The 17064-nt window shown below is 36.0% G+C and overlaps 1 protein-coding gene and 1 non-coding gene across 4 annotated transcripts in view; both read left to right on the forward strand.

Moving 5' to 3' along the window:
• The first annotated feature begins 135 nt into the window (after positions 1-135).
• Trnap-cgg (transfer RNA proline (anticodon CGG)) lies at positions 136-207 on the forward strand. The gene has a single exon. It is a non-coding gene; the product is annotated as a tRNA-Pro (tRNA).
• Positions 208-3208: 3001 nt separating this feature from the next.
• LOC137256582 (rho GTPase-activating protein 23-like) overlaps positions 3209-17064 on the forward strand; it is a 134096-nt gene continuing 120240 nt past the window's right edge. For all 3 annotated transcript variants that reach the window (XM_067794452.1, XM_067794457.1, XM_067794453.1), the window contains exon 1: positions 3209-3312. The gene's annotated coding sequence lies outside the window, so the exon portion shown is untranslated. The remainder of the gene's footprint in view (positions 3313-17064) is intronic.

A 17064-nucleotide genomic window follows, 5' to 3' on the forward strand; every position in this document is an offset into this window, starting at 1 on the left:
CTTCGATACGATGTTAGGCAGTCCCAGCATATGGATTGAGCTAATGTGTTGAATTTGATGAAACGAAGGAGAAATGAGGTCAAATGATATGGATAAGCTGTGATGAGAGCATCGGAAAAGGTGAAATATATTAACGGCTCGTTGGTCTAGTGGTATGATTCTCGCTTCGGGTGCGAGAGGTCCCGGGTTCGACTCCCGGACGAGCCCAAAGTTTTGCAAGAAAATTTCATACTGACATGTCTCTTCAGGATCAAGTTGGAAACACTCGTTGATGCATGTGTGTGTGTCAAAGCATCCTTTGTCAAGTGAAGCATTGACAAAATGTACAAACCGTCATAAATTTCGACTACAAGAAGATAAACCATATATATTAAAAGAAACTCTTTAGGCATTGAGTTGTAGGTCTTAAGGATGTGGTGTGTTTTCAGGAGCTAAAATGAGATTTGAAGACTATTGTTTCTTGTGGATTGGATTCACTTACCTCATAACCCAGGTCCAAAGCTAGAGAAGTGCTGAAATGTTTCTTGAGTTGGTGCATTTGTAAACTGACGCTTTGTATTAATGCAAGATGATTTAATTCATGCTAGGATGGACCAATTCTTGAATGATGAAAAAGTAATACATTATATTAAGGAGACTGATTTTGAGCATGACCAATCGAATGTGTCCGAGCGATGGGTTTCCCCAAGTAATGAATGGAGGTGAAGTGTTTCAATTGATGAAATAAAGAAGAAATGAGGTCAAATGATAATACTATACACAACTGTGATAGGAGTGTCTTGAAAACTTACTTTGAGTAGCGGCTCGTTGGTCTAGTGGTATGATTCTCGCTTCGGGTTCGACTCCCGGACGAGCCCAAAGTTTTGCAAAAATATATGAAGTTGAATGTTCTCTCCTCTCGGCTCAACCATGTTGTGGAAGTGAAAACTGCCTTGTGAAGGGATAGGATTCTAAACGTTTTGATGCTTTTGATTGCTGAAATGAAAAGCCGAACTGTTCGGAGAACCTGCTTAGTTTTCAGAAGCAGAAACGTGATCTAAAGGCGACTGTTTTCAAAGTATTGGACTCGGCTGCATCACAACCCAAGCCCGTCCATCGCATTGTGTACGTCTCGTTGTGAAATGAAGTGAAGGTCCCAAGCCTACTGACGTGGTTCTGTGCTTACATTTGTTCACTTGGTCCTTCTCTTATGAATTGATAGGTTAGAAGTAAATGTTGAATGTATATTTCCTTTGTTAACTGTGAGACTAATGAACATTGAAATATATAGTGATTGTACATTTGAGCACAGCCTTCGATACGATGTTAGGCAGTCCCAGCATATGGATTGAGCTAATGTGTTGAATTTGATGAAATGAAGGAGAAATGAGGTCAAATGATATGCATAAGCTGTGATGAGAGCATCGGAAAAGGTGAAATATATTAACGGCTCGTTGGTCTAGTGGTATGATTCTCGCTTCGGGTGCGAGAAGTCCCGTATTGTACGGGTGCCGGTTTAACGTGCTCTTTTGAGTTGAAATAATAGATAATGGTGTGCGTTAGCTTTGAAAGACTCTTTGTTGATTGTAACTGACGTAGTGGAAATATGTACAAACTTTTATAAAGTTTTGGTTAGAGGTAAGTAAACCCCAGATTAGAAGAAAGTCTTTAGCGATTTACTTGAGGGTGTTATGTCTTTTCTGCAAGAATTATACCTCGATACTGGCAAGCCGTTAATGTACTACATTACGTTACTATTAGTAGTACCTCATAATGATTGATAGAAATAGTTAAGTTGTTCATTGAACGTCCTTAATTATTATTTGGAGATGTTGACGAATCGAACTGATTCTTAATTAGATCAGTCATCCTTGAAGTTATAGGTGAAGAAGACACAAGACCTATTTATGTTTGTATTTCTTGTTTGGTAGCGACCGGGAATTAGTTCAGTTATCTAAGGCACGACATTGGTTTGAGGATGTGACATTATATAAATGTCATTGTCATCTAAAAGATGTTTAATGTCCTACACCGTCCACCCCAAGTCATGAACGTCATGAAAGAATACACTACTGTAAATCACGAACGATTGAACTTGCGTAAATTATATTTGTTAATTTTGAGAACTTGTGTTAATTAAGTAACTATTATTATCTAGCGCCATTACATGAAAACGTGATTACATGCTTGCCTGTGACCATGCCATTACAATTTAATTAATGTGTACCATTTTATTAATGTGCTGAAAGTCCATTTTCGGGAGAGTAGTTGATTATTTCTTTAATAAGTGCAGTCATCCGTGACGTTGTTGTTTTAAAGTGTCTTTCTTATGGGAGGACATCGTTGTGACGATATTATGTTTTTGCTATAGTTGGCAATAAATAATGTAAAAGCTTTCTACAGTATTTTTCTGTTAGGCCCATATGACTAGGAATAAAGTCCTTTTGACGTTTTCCATTGGCCATTTTAACTTGGTAGTTGTCCGCACTTTTGTCCTTCGGCCCATTTGACTAGTTCACTGTGCCAGGATACAGGATATAGATTTGGATAGTTATTCCCCGGTTGTTGTTTAGATCTTTACCAGAAAAGAAGTTGTTATGTAAAACATTCATGGGCATTGAATTCTCAATTTATCGCCATGCTGTATTTAAAAGGAGAGTTTTATTGAGCCAAAACGTGATCTCATTTCATACGAGGACATTTTTGAAATCACCAATGAAAAGTCCTGTAATTATCCAAACATGTAAATAAACATTTTAAAGACAAAGTAAATGACCTGTAGGTTTTGAGGATTTTTAGAAGCAGAAATTTGACTTGACTTTTATTCTAAAATCATTGAAAGTTGACTCATTTCTTCAAATATTTGTAGAGAAAATAACTTCGAGTGCATTCGGAGATTTGAACCTCCTAAACAAATTGAAAAGGTTTTGAGTCAACAAGAAAGAATTAATAAGAGTTAGTTCCCTTCGACAAGTGCGCGTTCTATCTATGTTAGACATGCTGTCATTGGCTAATAGCTCCGACATTCTCGTGGTTTTATTTTCTCTTGTTATCGGTATAACTCAGGAGTTTATGTTGGTGACTTCGGACAGTATTGATCTGATTTCTTTCTTTCCATATGATTCGAAATAAACAGTTTGGAATTTCAAGATAACGAAAGCATTCCCCAAATGGCAAAATGGTTGAAGGAGTATTGGCCAATCAAATATCGTGTTACAAATCAGTACTTGTTTAGAAACATGTAGCTCCCGACAGGAAGTAAAGCTTTGATGGCGATTTCGTTAGAGAAAGTCTAGTTTCTGTCAACGGAAAGAGGATATCTGCAAACTTGAAGTAAGTGTATGGAAAACTGTGCTCTGATTTCTGAAATGGTTCCATGTATATTCCATTAGCGTCGACTGTGTGTTGTGTGTGCGATTCAGGTTGTCAGTGATCCATTAGGAATCGTCGGGATTTTCTCAGCTAGTGTGATCGATTTCACCTGTCCGGTAAGCAGCACAACCCATGATCACGTGAGTCTAAAGGTGTTTTGAATTTGGAGGTTACAGTATTATGCTTTTTATGTATGAAGTGAGACAGATTTTGAACTGTCGATTATATTTTCTGTGAAAGTGTTGTAGAGGTCAGTTTGTATCCTGACATGAACCATCTGGTCACTCAACGCTTACCATCTTTGTCAGAAAGCATGCGTTGTTCACGCTAAACATATCGAATAACAGTTGAAAATTTGAAGATGCATTTGAAAAACTTCACAACACATTGATAGAGACTGTATAAAAGTCCTTTTAAAGGACAGTATTTTTGCAATAGGTCATTAAGTACAGAACAGATACCCCGTGTTTTAATGTTAATGTCACTGGGTTATATATTCTTTGCCCTGTTTCAAATAATTCACTGATACTTTTTTTCAGCATTCATGTGATTGTAGTAATCCTTTCAATTTAATATGTTTATTGGTGAGCTAAATGGATGGTATTGCTGTGTTTGTGCATTAATGATCATAGGTGGATCCAAAGGGGGTTGAGCAGGGGTGCACACTTTAGTCCTGAAAGGTTTTGATTACCGATGAAACTTGTATAAACAGGTGAAAATGAAATGTTCAATATCACTCAGCAATATTCCAGCTACATGAAATTATCAGGGATTATTTTATTTATTTGTGCCAGTCTAGATCTGGAATTAAATGTCAATGATTGCACTAATGAAGCCCGTTGTCTTCTATCTTGATATTGCTGAAATATTGCTGAAAGCTAAACTTACTTGATGGAAAAGAAACAAGAATAGAAAAGATAAAGTTCACTCCTTGAATATCATCAGGAAAATATTTTGTGTTGCAGTTTTTAGACATTTTTTTATTTAGCATTTACATATTTTTTGAGGGACTTGTCTCATCTAACAGAAAAATTACTTTAAAAGGATCCAGACAGAGTTTCAGACACGGCCATGATGGCGACTTTTGATAACACTGCTTGTGCATATTTTGTCAGGTCTGTTAGCAAATACAAAATTTCATGATCACACCCAAAAAAAGGTGGTTGTGCGAACTTGTTATTGATGAAGAAAACCCGTGTACCTTACTAGTTTCCAACAACTTGAACAAGATCCATAAACTGCCCTCAAGTGCATACAGAAACAAGAAAATTACTCTCAAATATGTGAAAAAGGACTTCTTTGTAAAATGAAACAATAGACAACAGTCGTAGAGAGTTGGTGCTACATGTTATGTTTTGGGTTATGAAGGATTCCGTTTTTGCGTCCTGTTGGTGTTTGTTAAACAATAACAAGTGGTAACCTCTGACTCTGCGCTTTAAAACAAAAATAACCGACAGCTCTGAAATTTGGTTTGTTCATGTAGTTGCAGTGCATTTGGCCACTATGTTTGTAAGCTGATTTTATAACTCAGTGTTGTGGCTCACAATTTTGTGCAGGTCTGTTGAATTTTGTGTTGGTTAGGAGTCACTCGGTTACACATTGTTAAACTGTTATTGAAGATTTGCGTAGATGCTCTCAAGTCCAGGTTCATATCAAACTCATAATATTTGTGTTTTTTGGAGATGTAAAAACTGTGCACCTGTTTTGTAAATCCATGAGATTATGTGTGCATGGATTGAATGGACAAATATGATGACTCTCTATAAACCTGTACAAATAATACAACTTGCATGAAAAACATACCACAAAGAAAGCAGCCCTGTCTCACTACTAAGGAATTGTGTTTGAGTATCCTTTAATCAATCACCCCCTATAGGGATAGATTTTTTTCAAAATATAGCAGTATAATAAACAGCACCTGCAAGGAAGTGTCAGTTTTAGAAATTTTGTATTTTAGACTTGTCACGAGGACAAGGGTACAGCCAATCTCAAAAACCTGTGACTTTTGTTGGTAGTTTTGCTTGAACAACATGAGTATGTTGTGCTTACAGTACCTGTCAGTTTCAATTTCCAAATTTTGAACAAAATTAAACATTGACAACTGAACTTTAACATGTTTAAGATGAGGAAATGTATCTGCATTAACTGAAACTTCCTTATAATGTGCCCATACTGTCAGGGATATTTGCTTTGTGTGGGTTTAGTTTCAACTTGGAAGTATTTGTCAATGTTAACAAATATTTCCTCATTTCTTCAGGATAAAGGCAATGGATTCTTTATCAAGCAGTTAATTATTTTTCTTAAAACAACATGTTCTGTATATGGAAAAGTGTATTTTCAGTAACAGTGGAAGTAGAAAATTGACAAATATTTTTTCTGTGAATGTCCTTTTAACAAGGAGAGTCTCAAAATGTCTTTGTCACCTTTGACAAAGAACAAACAGACCAAAATAAAATATAGGCGAACAAGGGGAAAGAATATCTGACTTTTTTAACCGCTAAGAGAATAGCCATGTTGATGTGTGTTTACACATGTAACACACAATTGTTCAGGACGCTTTCCTTTTCCGTGTTATAAACAGACAAAGTTGTTTGAAGATGGAAGCATGATATGATCGCCAGCCACAAGCCGGTGAGTGGCTGTTTGAATAACAGATTATTTGAATTGCTTGGTTTAAAAAGTGGGTCCTCACAAGGACTGGTCAAAAATGGGCCTTTCCTTGAAGACTTCAATTTAAATTCACTTCATAGATATTTACATTGCTTCATACATTTAGTCTTAATTTTGGTAATGTGGCTTTGACCAAAAGCAAATTTATGGTGAATCTTGTTTTGCAGTTTCCCTCCATTTCATGAAGTCCTCAGTTATAAGACAAGGCTGGTTTCTTTGTGCTATCGTTTTCATGAATATTGTTTATTTTGTATGGGTTTTATTGAAAGGGGACCCCTAGTTTTAAGAAAAAATGATACTATTTCTTAGACATGTCAAAATTTCACCACCTAGTCCAATTTTTGATGAGCATTGTGATCTTAATTGAATGTTTTTAAGTCGTATTGAGTATTTACCATGCATCATCACTGATCATGGCTATTGATAGTTTTCTATTGGTAGTTATTGTATCATTACACCCAGACTATGAAATTTATATAAACCAAAATAATTTTTTTCAAATTATTCTGGTAGAAGTGCTATTTTGGATGGTTTCTAATTTGCATCAGTGTGCAGTCGTAAGTAACTAAAATGTCATAAAACTCCATTATACATGTCTGGATATCAGTATGCTAAAGCTAGAGCCCTTTCTCTGCAATATTAACTGCAGTAGAGCGGATGTCTGTGCTCACTGAGTAAACAAGGTCTTTAAGAAATATGACAGGGATTGATCAAGAATTCTAAAACTGGATCGTTTTGGCAGGAAAAGTTGGAATTATTACGAAGATGTTAAGAATTTCTTTATTATCTCCTATTTTAACATGATGAAGATTTTCCTCGTATCATGTTTTTGCAGAAGTTGGTCTGAGTATCAGCCTGTTAGCAGTTCTAAACAAATATGTTTGTGCTTTGAAACAGATGCTGTTTGTAATTAAATATTTGTTTTTGTTTGTGAAAGTTTCCAGGCAACTGGCTCAAAATAAGCTGGGTTAAAGGGTTATAATTTGTAGGTGTTAATACTGTTATTGGTCATGGAAGACATTCGGACCACAACCTCAGCTTGAAATGTATTCTATTAACAGCATTATTTTCAGGCTTTAGGCTTTTTATGAAAAACTTAGGCCTATATTCTTTGGCATAGAATGATTAAAACCAGTTGCAGGTTTACAGGTGGAAATCTTTCCCCTTTACGCAAATGCAAAGCTTATCTTGGACTCTGACTCAATATCATTACCACAAGGATCAATTGCTTGTGTACAGTTCGACCACAACAGGTAATTCAGAGAAACACGATATGACCTTCAACCTTTTGATATTGAACATTGTATACCTGCACCGACCCCAGAGCTTCTCGCGCCTCTCAGTCGTTCAGCCATGTCTAATCTTCTGTTGAGCGGACAGTTACCTTTGTTGTAGCAGCATGTTTTGTATTGCTCATTGAACCATGAAATTACAGTTCAATAGTATTCTGTCTGGAAGGTCAGTGAATGGTCAGGTCTATTTGGGTCAATAGTGTGGTTAGAAACACAGTGACATTCCAGCAGTGGAATATCAGTTAGATTTGTATTATCCTCAGGGAGTAGAGAATGAAATCGAGGGCTTGCAAGAGCAGGATTAGAGCTCAACTTGAAAGCATAAGCAAAAGACTGCTTGTGATTTTTTGCGCTACAAGGTAAATGAAATTTGATTAAGCAAGAGTGTAAAAGGAATTCCAAAATCAATAACCTTTTATTTTTCGCAACTTTTAACAAAACATGTTAAATGATGATATAAGTCAACAACAACGACCATTTTCAGAATGTTTCTGATTTATATCAACACTAATATGCTACGTTAAAAAAGTCAGCCTTTAGTAAAGTACTGAATGCTATTATGAATGTTGATGTCATTTAGTGTATTAGCTTCCATTAATGTTAGACCTTTGAAGAATAGTGCTTGTTGCATACTGTGGTGTGGAGGTATATCATGATCTATATCCCAGTAAAAATATTCATGATGATGATGATAGTGGTGATGATGGCGACAACGATGGTGATGTTGATGATGATGATGATGATGATGATGATGATGATGATGATCATGATGATGGTGTCAATGATGATGATGATGACAGCGATAAAGATGATGATGGCGACAATGATGGTGATGATGATGATGATGATGATGATGGCGACGATGGTGATGATGATGATGACAGCAAAAGAGATGATGATGGCGACAATGATGATGATGATGGTGGCGATGATGATGATGATGATGATGCCGGCGATAAAGATGATGACGACGACAATGACGGCCATGAGGATGATGGTTATGATGATGAAGATGATGTCGATAACGACAACGATGATGATGGTGATGACGACAGTTGCAATGATTACGGTGATGATGATGATGATGATGATGATGATGATGATGGATGATAATGGTGTTGATGGCGACAATGATAATGATGATGATAAGGAACAATTTTTTATGGATAGACAACTTATTCTTCATTACAATGGATGCATCATGTCGGTGTAGATTCTAATACTGTTGTCACAGAAGCGAATACAACATCATGAACAAAGACAATTAAATGGAGTTTATGTAGGTGACGAGGTTGATGTACTGTATGATGACATAACTAGTAATGGTATGAAGCCAGATGGACAAAGGGTTGGGTGTGCTTAATTTTAATTGGCCTTGAATATAAATTTAGATGATGGTAAGCTGTAGGGATATGCTTACGGTTTCAAAGAGTGTATGTTGTCAGGTTAATGGTACATGAATTCTTTATGTATGATGTTTATAAATATAGGGCCTTGCTTCACACAATGCTTATCCCTGGGCTGTCATATCGCTGGAACATTGCTGGGTGTGGTGCTAACATGAAACATGAAGCGCTGTCCTTATAAATGTCCCTGCCTCTTTCAGGGATATGTAAGAGACTAAGTCAGCCAGTGAAATATGTGTCATTGTTAAGTTAATCTTAGAGGCTCAGTAATGTCAGCCTTGGGAAATATTCTGCTAGACTTGCATAGTCTCTATAGATAGGTACACACAACAGGAGTAAATCAGCCAATGAAATATGTGTTTCTGTTAAGTTAATCTTAAAGCCTTAAGTAGTCTGAGCCCATATGCTTTGTGTAAAATAGAATAATGACCAATAACAGAACATAGATGTAAAAAACAACTTATGCATGATTTTGTTTCTTTGTAAGATTAGACTGTCTAGACAAATATTTTGTCATAAATTTATTTAATTAAAAAATGATATGAAATGGAAAGAAACTGTACCTTGTTTTCCTGTTAGAGATTCAGAAGGTACAGACTTAATTACATTTATCCATATTTTAGCAATGTAGGAGACTTGAGACAAGTTGAATGTTTAGAGAGATGATTATTGTACAGGTTTCCATTTAATTTAAAACAAATGACCGATTTACAAAAAAATATATCTTTAAGCTTTTTGCCAAGCGATATGCCTAACTTTGAATGGCAGTCTTGTTTTAAGAACTTCCTGGAGCAAATCTACTCTCTACCTGAAGTTTACTCACCTGTGTTGGAGGGCTAATTATAGAATTGCTTCAGTTCTGACATGGGTTTCTTGCCCCGACAAGATGTTGCCTCAGTCAGCGCTAAATATGTCACACATTCAACAGGCATCCGTCCCCACATGGAATCAATTGTGTTTGAAAATTCAACTTTAACGTTATGCTTGTTTACAGTGCATGGGGTACACAGTGCTTTGTGGTATTGTGTAAGAGTGAGTTCTGTTTAGTGAAATGTTAATAGAACATCTTGGATATTGGTGAAGAGTCCATGTAAAATAAGGAATTTTCTCATCCTTTGAAGACCGTTTTAAGGTATGGTGAATATGTTACATTGTTTTTTGTGTCAGTTCAGGAATAATTTTGTTGATTTTGACAGATGTTTGGATTCCTGTTTTTGACAGACATGTTTTTGTCACATTTTTTTATTATTTCAAAAAGAGTTGTATTTGAATTCAAACTTGTATATTTGTTCTTTTTCAAGGATAATATTAATATTCTTTCCAGATTTTCATCTGTGACTGTTGGCTCAGGATTGGTGTAATGTTAAATGTTTAAACAGTGGGAGATGTTAATCACATTTGAAACATGAAATTGCTCAACAGCTGCAAAGACATGTTCCATACAAGTTGAATGCTATCTTTAGACTTTCTTTTAGTCTCTTTACTTAAAATATCTTCTGCTGTATGGTGTGGGTTTGTCTATGTGAGAGATAGAAAGGTAAATTGCCAGGTTTGAAATGTGGATTATGGAGCCATGTTTGAGATCATAATCTATGGGCAAATTATGTTCTTTCTGAAACTAAAAGGGTAAATGTTTTAGCATAATTTGTATGCGTAAAACATCCTTGTTAAACTAGAAATGTGTTGAAACTTGAATCAGTCTCACCTTAGCAAACATTTCATTTTATGAATCAGACTAAAATAGCCCCTGAAATGAACATAATTTACAGAATATATAGTTCCTGAATTATAATCATGAATAATAATGAAATGGAGTCCACAGACGACAGAATCATGAATACACAATGCCATTCAGCAAATGGTCTGCTGTCTTCACTTCGCTTCACAAACCTTTCTCGTCGTAAGAAGCAAGTGACAAGAAACTAGTGACAGGAAATAGTGACACTGACTGGGTTTATGAGTAATCATATCCCAGTTGCGTACTCCGTAGCAGTGATGTTAATAACTGGATTGTGTGATTCAGATTTTTTATTTTTATTTACCGACAACTATAATGCAGCTGAATATTGCTGAGGGCAGCATTTTACAAATAATGCTTTATCTCAACTGAAACCATCCATTTATTGAGGAAATCTGTTTATCAGATCTACATTATTTACATGGTAACAGATCTTAGTGATGACTATGTATCAAATCATATCTACAATTCATTTGTTTTTATTGTGTATCTATCAAATTACCATTGACTTCGAAATACATCGTCATGGCAACAGGATTTAAGCAGTTGGTAGAAAAGAACTATTTGAAAAAGACAAAACTGTCTCAAACGGATAATTTTTTCTTATTTGATCTTACTAATTCTTTCAGTTAAAGTTGAAAGGAGGAGGGAATAAAATTTGTAGACAGCTGACATCAGCTTTTCTATTTTTAACCTGAAGTGAGGACAGATTTCATGTATATTACTTAAAGGATGTAGCCAATGAAAATAATAAATGTGGCTACTCAGCTGATGTAAGTGCTACCTGTAGCTCAGTTGTCTAATGGAAACATCATTTCATTACGCAGTTTGTTCAGAAGACATGGGGGTCAATTACCATGTCTGCATTAGAAACAAGGGAGATAACTCTAGATATATTATGCAATTTCACTACAACAGCTCACCTGAATGATCTGGTAATGTTAATGTCAGATTGAGCTTCACAGATTTTGTAGGTGACCTTTTTAAACTCTAAGCAATATAAAAAAATATTTGCAGTTGAGTTTTGGGTTTTATGTCACATGAACATTATTTCAGGCATATAGTGATGAGCAATAGATTTGCATGTTTCATGCATTATTGAAATACATCCAAAATTGAACTGTAATGGTCTAAAGTGATAATATACTCTTCTAAAAAAGTAGGGGATAATGAACTTTCAATTTGGATAGGAAGTGTAAACGTTAACAAACGTTTCAAGGACAGACATGCAGTAGCCCCATATATGTACATGGGGCCCCATTCTTGATTTTAACGTTTTTTCAAGATGGTAGAGAAATCACTTAGAACATTAATTTTGACACTCCTCTTGCATCACACATTTGTTTATTGTTTGTTCCAAGTTGTTTGTTTTAAAATGGAAATTGTATGCATGCAAATTACATGCCATACACCAATCATCTTTCAAAAGTGACTACATTCCAAATAACTGGTTGTAAGGAAGTGCAAATGGTGATGCACTCTCTAAACATTGAATAATATCATATCAACATTGATTGACTCTCTTAAATCTCTTAAATATTTTTAATCGTAAATAAAAAAAATGAATATCCTCTACTTTTTTTGATGAGTATATAATTATTGAAGCTCATTCGGTTTTATCAGTATTGCAAAGAATATATTCTTTGTGGTTGCATCTTTCAATGGATAACTGTATGAGTTTTTTTTTATTAAAGATACACTGAAAATAACATGTTTCTTGCCTAATGTTTTATTTATTGTGCCTAAGATCAGCTGTTAGATATAGGGCCATATTATTGGAAAATTCAGTTGTACATTCATAGGCTGTATCCAAATGATTCTGCTCAATATAGGGCAGTGTAGTGCATACAACATATTGTCATGAATACATTTATATGCATTTCTGTTCATTCATGCATTAATCATTATGATGAGAGATTATGTCAAAAGGTTTGATATTAAAATGTTTATGTGCCACTTTTCTGTTTACTGTTAGTATGAAGATAATAAGATTTTTGTCACCTTTTGAAAAACCTATGTCATACTGGTTTCATATCTGGGAATATTTTATAATAGTTTGGTGTTAAATGTTGACAGCATTTTTTTAGTTTTTCTGATACATATCAGTTCATGTTGAGGATAGTCAACGCTGAAAATCTTTCAATCTTTGTATCGTTGTCAGCGTAATGTGTAATTTAAACAGCGTTATGTTTGTTGAATTAGTGTAAGCAAGTCATTGGATGCTAGGAATATTAAGATGCAATTATGTCATGCATAGTAAAGTGCACCGAATGACCTAATGTTCATGTAATGTCAGTCTTTCTGCTTCTAAGGTTGCTATGGCAACCATGCATTGATTGACAGGTGTGATGTCATTAGTTTGAATGGCTCCTTTATTGGGGAATGTCATGTTCATTTCATTGAGGAGGGTCAAGAGGGGGACCCCATGTGTCCTTTTAAAATGTATCTGAATTTTGACATGGATCGGTACAAGAGATAATAGATCTGTTATTGCAAAGAGTTCTTGAAGGAGAATAGATTGACAAATTTAACAAAGATTTCTTTCTGCTTTTGGGATGAGCATGCATGATGTCGTTGTTATTTGAGCTGCTGTTGTTGAATTGTAACAGGAATGTATTTGAAGGTGAAAACTGATCTGAGCAGTGTTTTTGGCCGATCTCTACAAATGCTGTGAAAAGTGTCACTGACATTTGAAGTTCATAAGAATTTAATTTCATGTCGGTTAGGGTTAATGAATGAGGTATGACAGTGTATCAGTCCTGTCGCAGCATGTCGACCTATTGTTGGAAGTAAATGATCGTCATAAAGCAAATGCGTCCAGATCTGTCAGCACTGAAACTACCATTGCGGGTTGTTATGAACTGGAAACCAAATGTTCAATTGTTTATTGGAAGATGTGGTGAACTATTATCGATTATAATCAAAATATTCATTTTCAATATAATCACAATTTTAGGGGTTTTCACCTAGTTTCAATTTAAGTTTTTTTTATAACTAATACTGTCTTGCCGTAAAATGCATGCATGCAAGGAAGACACTGGAATTGTACATAAACAGTGAAAGTAGTTAAAATTTATGTTAATAGCTTTATGTTCACAACATGTTTGTGTGTGAATATTTGTCAAATTTAATGGTAAGTTTACCTCATTCAAGGGTGATATGAGAAAACAACAAAATTCTGATTAATCGTCAGTAAAAAAAACAGACTAACCTTTATACTGTTTCACATTGTTTTCTACAAGATGAATTAGCAAGTGAAATATCAGCAAGTGAAAGTTATCATTACATGATGGATTATGGATGATTCCTGAATGTTAATAAAGAAAAATAAAACATTTAAGGGAAAACATTCCAGTCATAAAAGAAGGCCTCAACTGGCTCTAGGCCGGCGGTAATTTTGAATGCTAGTGGTGGTAGTCTGGTGATTAAAGCATTAGTCACAAATGCCAATATTCCAGCAATATGACAGCTGTCTGTAAATAATCTGGAGAGACAATGCTGCATAAGCGTTTATCTACACAATATGGATATGATGGCTTGTGTCAAAAAAATCAGAAAACCTGACCACCTATTCACATTAGTTACCTGTTTATGTACTGCCCTGGTATGCATACCTGGAAGTATGAAAACATGATCTGGGCATATCATCCTTCAAACCTAAAGGGAGACAGCTCTGTACAACAAATTGCAGCCCCTAGGTTCCCAATGCAGCCTCTAATAAGAACTACAATAAATATATTCATGAAAACAACTGAAGGAACACACGAGTGAGTGTGTGAGTTTAGTTTTACACCGCACTTGACAATATTCAAGCTATGTGGTGGTGGTCTGTAAATAATTGAGTCTGGACCAGACAATCCAGTGATCAACTGCGTGAGCATTGATCTGTGCAATTGGGAACCGATGACGTACCAACCAAGTCAGCGAGTCTGGCCACCCGATCCCATTAGTCGCCTCTTACGACAAGCATAGTTTCCTTTTACAGCAAGCATAGGTTGTTGAAGGATCAGGAACACATGAAAATATAAGTGTTCCTTTAGCCATTCTCAGAATTTCATCCACAATGCAATGGAAGGAAACCTGGAAAAGAAAAAGGAAGGCTTGTACTTTCAGGTGTTGCGTTATTTGTTTCCATGAGTATATTTCAACAGTCCTAGCAGCTCTATCGATCAGGCACAAAGTGTCTAGTCAAGCAGCTTATCTGCAATCATACATAAACATACTGATGCTGTATTATGTATGCCGTTGGTACTTTGGTGTGGTCAGCGTGGGAACCCCATTTTTTATTGATAGGACATCCCTAAAATGCTGACAACAAGGCTTTAGATAGGTTTTGGACTCATTGGGTATTTACTCCATTATTTGTGCTCATGGGCGTATGCATATTTATTGACCTATGGACATCTGGGTTAGAATTAGTCGTCAGTAACTCATGCTTTTCTTAGAGGTGACTTATGGGATCGGATGGTCAGGCTTGCTGACTTGACACATGTCATCATATCCCAGTTGCAAAGATTGATGCTCATGCTGTTTATCAATGGATTGCAGGAGTTAAAAAATTGTTATTTCTTTTCTGAATTCAATGTAACTGATATCAATCACTGGATTGTCTGGTTTCAAACCACCATAATGTACTTAGAGTGTCTTGGGCTCACAAACAAACACGATTTATGCTAATGTTATCATTTGGTATATTTAAACCAATTAGTATGGTCTTTCCTGAGTATTGAATGAATTTTACACCCTTGTGTCCTGTCACCTATGCGTATGATTATCAGTACCTATCAGTATGATTTTTTGAAATGACAGTCAGTGCACATTTAATGTAGTACCAAGCGACATCTAATTTGCATCTGTTTACTCACTGTACCATGTGTCATATTTGGCGCAGGCTTGCAACAGCAATGCAAAAGGCAGAGTACCTGTGCATTATTCAGTGCAGTTTCGAGCTCTTCAACACTGTGTCTGCATCTAGTGAATAAGGATATTGAATGACAGGCATGCCAGGTACACTCACTAATCTGTCACAGTCACCGAGGAGCAGTTGGATGGTCTTGAAGTCAAAGCGGTTGCTCATCTTGCCAAAGACCAGGGTTCAATTCCCACTCAGTTTCTTGTGTCTGCCACTGTGATATTACTGGAATATACTACGGAGTAGAACCATACCTGTTTTCTCAACAGTAATCTTCATCTCGTCAAGGTTCACCTTATGGGTGACATTTTGTGTTTTTTATTGATTATCTCCTTTCTTAAATGTCAGTGAATAGAACATAGAATAACCTATTCATAATACAGAATTGTGCATTGACCTGTTCCTCATCAATGAAGTCATTAATTGACAGCATTTATTTCCATCTGTCGTTCCGTGTTTCTCATTGTTTTTTTTCTAATTATCATACCATGATGATTTGTTTTGCATATGCTGTGTTGAAATATACATTTTATCTAGAGCAAGATGTCCCCAGTTCAAATTTGAAATCCACAAACCTAGGTGAATAACCGTTGCCGTCCCCAGACGAACTGTGAGCAGTTACCCTTGCTGTGTCAATATTTACATAAGCACCTTAATAGATCAACAATTTGTGATTCACTTTGTTGGTATTTCAAGTATTGTCGAGGACATAGATGGTGCATTTTGAAAGCAGTGTGTGTGCAGTAGACATTGTTCTATGTTTAAGCAGGTCTACATGTTTGTGGGTTGAGGGGCTGTGTCGGTACATCTCATGCAGAGTGGGATAGTGGGGTAGCCTAGCAGGTAAAGGTTTTTCATGCTGCGTGAGGACCCGGGATCGATTCCCAAAATGGGTATATTGAGTGAAGCCCATTACAGGTGTCCTTACCACGATATTGCAAGAATATTGATAAAAGATAAAAGCAGCAGAAGACCCTGACACCCGATTGAGTGAGTGAAAGAGTGAGTGAGTGAGTGAGTTTAGTTTAGTTTTATGCAGTACTCAACTGCTATATGGCGGCAGTGTATAAATAATCGAGTCTGGAATTACGCAATTGGGATACAAAGACTTGTCAACCAAGTGAGCCTGACCACCCAATCCCATTAGTTGCCTCTTACGACAAGAATGGGTTACTGAAGATCAATTCTGACCCGGATTTCACCGGTCCTTCAACACCAGACGGGATGGCGTTACTACAACTATTGTCCATGCAGGTAGCAAAGGCATATAAATCCAAGTGGCCATTGGTATGTAGACCTGACTTCCGTTGCTGGTGATGTATGGCCCGTTTTTATACTGTATTGTCTGAAAGAAGTGATATACTTTTTAACTGCCAGTTTTGAATTTCCTACTGTGATATTCTAGTTGTGTTACAGTCTTTTATCGTAATATTTTAAACAGTGACACTATTTTTAATGTATGACATGATGTGGCAAAAATATTACGGATGTGACTAAGGATGTGACTTAAGATTGACTAGATGAAATGTTGTATCATTAAGCTGTTGATCACTAGAATGGTTGCTCCAGACTCTATTATTTACAGACTGCTGACATATAGCTGGAATATTGCTAAGTGCGATGTTAAACAACAGACAAACTCTGTCACTGTGGATTGTGACATTAGTGTGACGTCACTGTCACTAAACATTAGTG

The sequence above is a fragment of the Haliotis asinina genome, chromosome 11 (genome assembly GCF_037392515.1).
Source record: "Haliotis asinina isolate JCU_RB_2024 chromosome 11, JCU_Hal_asi_v2, whole genome shotgun sequence".
Lineage (NCBI taxonomy): Eukaryota > Metazoa > Mollusca > Gastropoda > Lepetellida > Haliotidae > Haliotis > Haliotis asinina.